Source organism: Eschscholzia californica, unplaced genomic scaffold, assembly GCF_041429995.1.
Source record: "Eschscholzia californica isolate CP2 unplaced genomic scaffold, dmEscCali1.0.p SCAF_6, whole genome shotgun sequence".
In the NCBI taxonomy this organism is placed as follows: domain Eukaryota; kingdom Viridiplantae; phylum Streptophyta; class Magnoliopsida; order Ranunculales; family Papaveraceae; genus Eschscholzia; species Eschscholzia californica.
This window is the reverse complement of record NW_028238483.1, coordinates 41,835,819-41,845,213: the sequence shown is the minus strand read 5'-3', so window position 1 is coordinate 41,845,213 and position 9,395 is coordinate 41,835,819. Positions and strand designations below refer to the sequence as shown.

General features: G+C 40.5%; 1 long non-coding RNA gene across 1 annotated transcript; it reads left to right on the top strand.

Annotated features, from left to right (window-relative positions):
• Positions 1-5,829: 5,829 nt before the first annotated feature.
• On the top strand, positions 5,830-6,824 carry LOC147535064 (uncharacterized). Its single transcript, XR_015227557.1, has 2 exons — positions 5,830-5,961; positions 6,092-6,824. It is a non-coding gene; the product is annotated as an uncharacterized LOC147535064 (long non-coding RNA).
• Positions 6,825-9,395: the final 2,571 nt, after the last annotated feature.

The following is a 9,395-nucleotide window of genomic DNA, read 5'->3' as shown; positions in this document are numbered from 1 at the left end:
AGCCCAAAGCCCAAAGAAGAATGAACAAAATGGAAATCTTATGAGCACCCTTTAAAAGCCCAAATCAAAATAGACTTAAGACCAAGTCAAACTGAGTGGACCAAGTGAAGGTGGTCCTAGGTTCTAATTGACAAGTCTGACTTTGGTTTTAAGGATCAAGGGGTTAGGGTTTTGAGGAGCGCTCCATTAGGTATTTTAGAAAAAGGCTAGAAAGAGAGAGGGGGGAGGAAACCGGCCAAGCTTTGGCCGGCCGTTATACAAAGACCGGACAAGCTTGGCCGGCACATCAGCTGACCGGAGCAGCCGAGAAGCCAGCAGCCTTCAACGTGCACAGCAAGACCGCCATTACAGCAGCTCGGGAAGAGATCTTCACCAGCTCGGGTTTCATTGAGGACGGCAACAGCTCGGGTTATCTCCAGCTCCAACAGGTAGCAGCTCGGGTTTCCGGCAAGGGACAACATCTCGGTATTGACAACAGCAGCTTGGTCTCTCGGGATCTCATTAGCAAGGCTCGGGAGTAACTAGGAACAGCAGCCGAGAGTCTCCTTCAAAACGAAGCAACAGCTCGGGTCTCCTTCAACTCGGACAGTGTCTTCAGCAGCTCGGGACCGGAATTTCTTGGCCGGAAAGCTTGAATCTGGCCGGTTTTGTTCGTGGTGGTTCCGGCAACTCTTTTGGCCGGAAACCATAGGGGTTTCACTTAGAATATCTTTACCTTGAATGTCCTTGTGTTTGATTAAAGTTTTGGCTAAGAAATCTTAGAGAGAGAAAGCTTGCTTATAGCTTTCATGGTGGATTTTGTCTAAAGGAAGAAGAAGACTCTGTTGCTAAGGGGAATACTGGTTTTCCTGAGGGGACACCAAATCTGCACTGTTAAGAGGACCCCTGCATTCTGTTACAGGGAGATCGACAGCACTTGAACACTTATATTTCCCGTCGATCTTAGTCTCGCGCTTCATCGGAATAGGGAGATTCTCACCTTAACTTATGTCTTTCTTTATTTTCTTCCCATTTATTATTTGTATCGCCATGTCTAGCTAACTTTTGTATTCGGATACTCGTGATACATGTTTTGATGTGACAAATGAGTTTTAATGATGAAATCTTCCGGGTTTTTAGACCGTTCATGGACTAGAATCTGAGTTATACAAAGAGTTCGTTGACCAATCCATGAAGTTGACTAACTTTTCATGCTTATTGAATATTAGTAATAGTCACTATCGACTCTGTGGATCGAAGTATCCCTCTCATTCGATTCTTGCTCGACTCTTCCCGAATCTCTCACTTTTAGATTAGTTCGTTTTATTTGTTTATTTATCTTAAATCAATCTGAAAACCCAACTTATTATCTTTTCGTTTTTAGTCTGAGTTAGTGACTGACACTTAAACCGGTGGGTTAGACTCTTTCGGTATTCGTATTACCTTCCTATCTTCGTGGATCGATCCCGGTCTTACCGGGTTATTACTTGACGCCCGTATACTTGCGGGTGGAGACCTTTTAGGGTAACCTTTTAGGCCCATCAAGTTTTTGGCGCCGCTGCCGGGGATAGGTTTAGTAGTTTGGATATTGTTTGTTCGTTTTGTTCATTAGTTTAGTGTTATTTGTTAACTTAGACGTTTTTGTTTATTTTCGTAGTTTCTGACTCTTTCTTATTTTCAGGAACTACTCCAAGGAAAAAGCCGAAAAAAAAGAACATAGGAGCGAAGGAAAAGAAAGGAATCAGAAGGAAGAACGAAACGAGAGGAGCATTCGCTAGTATCGTATTCTATCTATTTCTTTCTACTTGTGTGTAATTGGTTGGTAGTTTACATTTATAGCTTGTGTGTTGTTCCTTGAAACATTGTGAGATCATGGCACGTTATTCTAACGGTTGGTCATTCCATGATGATGATGATGACCTTGATCTGAAAAGTTCCATCATTACCCGACCTGATATGACCTTAAGAGAATACCAACAGTTGCGTAGAGCTGAGCTTAACCAACGTGGTATGACCTTAGGAGAATACCGACGGGTTAATGAGGGGAATAGGTCAATTGAGCCTAATCGACCTGGTATGACCTTCGGAGATTATCAACGAATGTGTAGAGATGATCCGATTAGTGAGAGGAATAGACCATCTGAACCTGATCGATCTCGTATGACACTAGCAGAATACCGACAGATGTATAGAGATGGTCAGATTAGTGATGGATATCGTCCGACACCAAATATGCATGAGAGACCTTATATTCCACACTATTCTGAGACCAATGACTTTAGAGGCAGGTATGATCCTAGTATATACGGAGGGAGTTATTATCAAGAGTCTTCATTTTATTACACTGGTGAGCCTTTTTATGAGGAGACTCTTGAAGATAGATCTCGATCAGAGTCCGAGAGTCGTCTTATTGAGATGATGTCACAATTTGCTACTCAAACGAAGCAGAGGATTGAGTCCTTAACTCAAAAGATAGAGACGCTCGAGTCACAGTCATTTGTCGACGAGGAAGGGGTTTCACCACCCCAAACTCAAGAGGGTACTAGGTACGATGACGAGGGTAATACGTCTAACCCTAGTACTAAGTTAAATGTCGATAAATCTACTGAGAGGACCCAAGAGCCCGAAAATATTGATGACCTTGTTTCGTCTTTACCTCAACTTTTATCGTCTCATTATGATAGGACTATACCAGACTTTGATGTTCAGGATGATGGCTCTATGAGCAAGTTTGAGGATGACACGATTATGAACTATCCGATTTTTGACACATGTAAGGAGTCAGTCTTAGATGCAATGCTAGGAAGGCCTGATATTATAACTGACTGCGAGGCTCCAGATGCCTTTGAGGATGTTGATGACATAGTAGTTAGAGACATGTTGGATAGTTTGTCAGACTATTTACCTAAGGAAACCATGGACCTTGACTTGGTCCCCGAGCATACTGCCTTACCCTTAGAGTCTAGTTTGACTTTCCACATGATCTCAAACTCGGTTGTTGATCCCTTTTGGGACATTTCAGACGTCTTTCCAAAGACGTCTATGGACATAGTGGATATTCTGTCCACTAAGCTTCTAGATGATTTTTTGCCTTCGACTGATATTTTGACCCTTCACGTGTACGTCGATCCTTTTGATGATTTCTTTGTTGTCGTTCCTTCTATTTATGCCTACTTAGTGGACTGTGCACCCACTAAGTTTGGGGATGGCTTGTTTTCTTTTATCGTCTCATGTGCACTTTACATTTTTGATCTTTTTGTGAGACGATTAGCACCGGCATATAGCTTTATTTGGGTTGACCCCCAAAATTTCCGTCTCTTATTGTATGATCTTTGACTGATTGAGATGGGTTTTGATGTTTGTGGGTATCATCTCTGGAAACCCTCCACGAGACAGAACTCGTGCTCTTGCGAAAGCAAGAGAATCAACGGCTAATTGCATAGCTCAATGCAATCGTGTTTACCCGCGTTAGTGGTCATTTTTATGGTCATGATCTTATGTGCTTCGTTCTCATATTTCTTGTTGATCATAGGAGCATTTCTCACTTGTTTTGCTTCTGAGGCATGGTTTGTTCCAAGTTTGGGGATGACGACGAGCTCGACATCAACTTGGAACCTGTTCATACACGAGTCTCGGTAGTAATATCTCTTATCTCCTCCGGCTATGGTAATATCTTTCCATTCTTCTCTTTAAATTAATATGTCTTATCTTTTGGTGAGTATATGGTTGAAACATTGAGGACAATGTTAGTTTTTAGTTTGGGGATGGGGTATGACTTTCAGCCATGACCATGGGGTTTCAAAAGACAAGAGAGTTCAATATTGACCAAATTTGAAAATTTTTGGTAGATTTGATATGACTTTAGTGGTATGCTTAAGTATGGTGATGCATGTGTTTCAGTTTTGGTGAATGTTATGCATGTTCTTAGTCTTTTTCATGAATGTCAAGTCCTTTAGCGTTTGTTGTCTGATCATATGAGTACTATCTTAAGGAAAAAGGAACATTTCTGAGGGACCTAGAATAGTCATTAGTGGAGACTTAAACCCATGTGAGATATCTGAGCCTTTATATTGTTTTCGAGTGTACTCTTCTGCGCTAACTCTGAGTAGAATGAAGAGCTACTCAACCTCGTAACTTTTCAAAGAGCTTAGACGATCTCATGAGCTCAACTTTCTTAGCCACTAGGAATGACATCAGGATAGCGACCTTACCCTTGTAGTCCATGAAACCCGACAATAGTGTCAACTTTAGGGAAACGGATACTCCACCACCCATTCACATACTACTCCCGAGAATGAAGACTTGGAAAGTATAGAAAAAGAATGTGAAACAAAGTGAGAATGAAGAAAAAGCTGTTTGTTGAGAATACTAGTGTTCTTGTTTTGTTATGAAAAAAAAAAAGTAAAAAAAAAAAAAAGAAAAAAAGTGAAAAAAAAAAAAGAAAAAAGAAAAAAAAGAAAAAAAAAAGAGTTTATTTGTTATTTTGTGCTTTTATGTGTGAGTGTTGTGAATAATAAAGTGTTCAAAGCAAAAGCTAAATTTAGTAGTTGTTTGAGCGTTCTTTTTATTGAAGACGTCGACATTCTCGGGATTTCACTACTTTCATCTCATTACTTGTATCCGTTGACCTTTAGGAAACATTGTTAGAGGGTATAGTGGGTGAGAAGGGTGAGTGAACTTCCCCATTCCATTTTAGTGGTTATTTCCATTCTTTAGAGATTATTTCGTTCTCAAACTTGTTATCCTCATTTGTTTTGTATGTGTTGAGTTTCTCTTTATTCCATGCTCACACATTAGAGTGAACCGTAATATCTATTTTTGAGTGATTTCATGTTTAAGAGTGTATGACCGTGAGGCTAAAGTCGAGGCGAAATGTACTAAGATAGGAATCGAAGTTTTGTGACTTTGAACTTAGATGATGCTCATTATGGTTGGACACTTACATTTTCGGATGAGACTACTAGTGAGGAGACTTTTAGCATATATATATGCGTTTATCGATTTTGATTCGTTTGTTTAGCATGCTTGAGTGTGTCATTTGTTGTCATTATCTTATTTACATCGATGTTGAACTCTTTTATCTCTTTGAAACTGGAATTTTGTGGGTATATTCACTGGAAACCCTCACGAGACGACACTCGTCCACTAGGGGTAACTTAGGGGTTTAACGGCTTGTTGCATACGCTAAATGCAACCGGGATTCCTCCGAAAGTGAGTTAGGATTTTACTTTATTGTTTTGTTTTGTTTATTTGCTCGAGGACTAGCAAATTCTAAGTTTGGGGATGTTTGATGTGGCGTTAAAATGCCACATTTGGATACTTTAACTTTGATGAGTTAGTTCTTTTCGTGTTTTATTTCTAATTATTTATAAGTTTTTCTTGGTAGGTACCTTATTTGGAGTTTGACGCTTCATTTGGAATAAAACGGAATATTTATCACATTTTCATCTCATGTAGAAGAGACCGGAAGGAAAGAGCACCAGGGGTATTCTGGTCATTTTGGTGAAAAATCAGAGGTTAAATGGCAAGTTGAGTCAATGGTGAGTCCGACGGCGAAAACGGAAGTCGAATCGGACTTCGGACGGGAAAATTATGGAAGAAAGAAACCGAGGATATTTTAATCTTTTTTGAGAATTAGATGTGTAGAGAAAATGATGAAGGCACTCTCTGGTTCTAGATGAAACTCAAAGGCAAGCCCAAAGCCCAAAGAAGAATGAACAAAATGGAAATCTTATGAGCACCCTTTAAAAGCCCAAATCAAAATAGACTTAAGACCAAGTCAAACTGAGTGGACCAAGTGAAGGTGGTCCTAGGTTCTAATTGACAAGTCTGACTTTGGTTTTAAGGATCAAGGGGTTAGGGTTTTGAGGAGCGCTCCATTAGGTATTTTAGAAAAAGGCTAGAAAGAGAGAGGGGGGAGGAAACCGGCCAAGCTTTGGCCGGCCGTTATACAAAGACCGGACAAGCTTGGCCGGCACATCAGCTGACCGGAGCAGCCGAGAAGCCAGCAGCCTTCAACGTGCACAGCAAGACCGCCATTACAGCAGCTCGGGAAGAGATCTTCACCAGCTCGGGTTTCATTGAGGACGGCAACAGCTCGGGTTATCTCCAGCTCCAACAGGTAGCAGCTCGGGTTTCCGGCAAGGGACAACATCTCGGTATTGACAACAGCAGCTTGGTCTCTCGGGATCTCATTAGCAAGGCTCGGGAGTAACTAGGAACAGCAGCCGAGAGTCTCCTTCAAAACGAAGCAACAGCTCGGGTCTCCTTCAACTCGGACAGTGTCTTCAGCAGCTCGGGACCGGAATTTCTTGGCCGGAAAGCTTGAATCTGGCCGGTTTTGTTCGTGGTGGTTCCGGCAACTCTTTTGGCCGGAAACCATAGGGGTTTCACTTAGAATATCTTTACCTTGAATGTCCTTGTGTTTGATTAAAGTTTTGGCTAAGAAATCTTAGAGAGAGAAAGCTTGCTTATAGCTTTCATGGTGGATTTTGTCTAAAGGAAGAAGAAGACTCTGTTGCTAAGGGGAATACTGGTTTTCCTGAGGGGACACCAAATCTGCACTGTTAAGAGGACCCCTGCATTCTGTTACAGGGAGATCGACAGCACTTGAACACTTATATTTCCCGTCGATCTTAGTCTCGCGCTTCATCGGAATAGGGAGATTCTCACCTTAACTTATGTCTTTCTTTATTTTCTTCCCATTTATTATTTGTATCGCCATGTCTAGCTAACTTTTGTATTCGGATACTCGTGATACATGTTTTGATGTGACAAATGAGTTTTAATGATGAAATCTTCCGGGTTTTTAGACCGTTCATGGACTAGAATCTGAGTTATACAAAGAGTTCGTTGACCAATCCATGAAGTTGACTAACTTTTCATGCTTATTGAATATTAGTAATAGTCACTATCGACTCTGTGGATCGAAGTATCCCTCTCATTCGATTCTTGCTCGACTCTTCCCGAATCTCTCACTTTTAGATTAGTTCGTTTTATTTGTTTATTTATCTTAAATCAATCTGAAAACCCAACTTATTATCTTTTCGTTTTTAGTCTGAGTTAGTGACTGACACTTAAACCGGTGGGTTAGACTCTTTCGGTATTCGTATTACCTTCCTATCTTCGTGGATCGATCCCGGTCTTACCGGGTTATTACTTGACGCCCGTATACTTGCGGGTGGAGACCTTTTAGGGTAACCTTTTAGGCCCATCACTTAGTCAAGGTGACAGTTTAGTTAATAGATCAAATCTATATGGATTTTGCTTGTTATCATCCGATTATAATCTTCAGTATCGCCATACCGAATTAAAACTTCCCAAGTTTTAACTACTTTCTTTTATTTGTAAAGTTTGCAACAGACTCTGCCTAGAACCCTTCCAGCTTACTGTTCTTCCAAGTCAAGATTGTCATCTTATTCTGGAAGTTTGCAACATATGACTTTTCAACCTTTTATTTTCATACCGAGATCTCACAAGTTCTTCTCAAGTACATTGTGTGATCCAGATCAGCTCATCTGGATTTGATTGGTGACGACCATAAATACTCTAAGTATTTTGCGACGTCGAGGCGAATGCTAATCATGTCCCACATGACCGATCTTATGCCTTTTGCATAACCATCTTTCTCATGCGTGCTTGCTCATTAGAATCCTTCAGATTCTAAATCTTGCTAAGTTGTGTGCCATGAGACTTGGGTAGAAATACTCCGTTTTGAGTGTTTCACATTGGACTTTTCAAGACCTTTTCTTGAACTAGTCTTATCACCTTCTCGATCTATCTCCATAGATCTTTGGTGCCCAAAAGCATTTCACCTTTATGTGGTCCTTTTATTGAGTCAGTTCTAAACTGTTTTCAACATCAGAATGTTGTTCTCAATCTCTAGTATGTCGTCTACATACCGGACCAAAGAAAACTGGGTCACTCCCACTAACCTTCTTGAACTTCTTAAATTCAAGATTTCTCTTCATTCCCAAAGAAACCAACTCTTGATTACTTTGCTGAATCGAAGATTCCAACTCCTACTTGCTCGCTTTAATCCCTTGATGGATTTTGAAGCTTGCATTATTACTAGCTTTAGAAGAGTAAACTTCCTCCTGAATGTGTCATGTACACATTCCTTTGCTAGTAATAGATCATTATGGTCATGCTCTGGGAAACACCAATGTTTCCCTCCTTGTCTGTTTTTCACTTTGAAAAACCTATTTGGACTTAACAGGAACCCTTCCTTTAAGCAAAATAGACCAAGTTCCAAACTTGATTTCAGACATGGATACCATTCTGATCATATGGCTCCAAGCCATGTTTCGGAGTGATTCCGTCACAGCTAGCTCATTTTCTTCTTCAGCCGGATCCCCATCCTCTGAGACAGATTTATGAGCTTTCAAGGTCTATAAGGGGTGTGAGCAACTTTGAGACACTCTCAACTCCTTGAGGGTTCTCCTGCGAATCACATTCGCCCTGCGCGGGAGGATCTCCGAGATCTACCATCTCTTCCTCTCTTTCCTTTTCTATCGGCTCAGAATAGTTAGGAATCGCGACTTCTGACATCGGTACAACGGTGTCAGTTTGTTGCTCAGATCGAATTTCTTCGATTTCTAATATTTCTCCCACTTGTCTTCTTGAAATAACTCTTATTTCAAGGAAGACACCATCACGAGCAACAACCTCCTTGTTCTCTGATTGCTTGTGGAAGAATCCCCAATATTTATTTATCCCATAAATAAATATTCTTTCTTGATATGCAAACTTGGTTCTCGGAAACCATTTACGTTTCATATCTATAGACCTTCAGAAAAGACCACTTTTGGAACCCTTCCAAACCCATACTCTTATGGTGTCTTTTCAGCTTTTGACGGAATATGGTTAGCTAGGAAGAACGACCGTGTTTGAGAATATATCCTAGAAAGTGTTCGGAAGATTGGCCTTAACCCATCACATATCGACTCATGTCTCACATGTTCGATTACTCCCACTAGACTCATCATCCATATGATGTGTTTGTGGAGCAAGGTGAGAAACTATTTCTCAACTTCTTTTGATGGTCATCAAATTTCTGATTCAAATATTCATCATCTCGATCCAATCGAATGACTTATATTTTCGTCAAGTGGATTCAGGTTGACTCTAGTTAGTGTACCAATAGTTTTACGTACATCTGTATGTACAAAAACTATTAGTTTACTAGCCCTTTCTCCCTTTCTAAAAGGTGACTTTGTCAAATGGCCACGTTGAACAAAATTCACATGTGTCGTATGATTCAAAATCATTAGACTTAGAAATCCATACCATTGGATCTTCTTCATGTGTTTTATGTCAATTTGACCAATGACAAAACATGAGTTGACCTCTCTGAATCCTTTGATTATAGCCTATCGTATCATTGTTAATGCTCTTGGTTCTCTAAGAACCTTTCG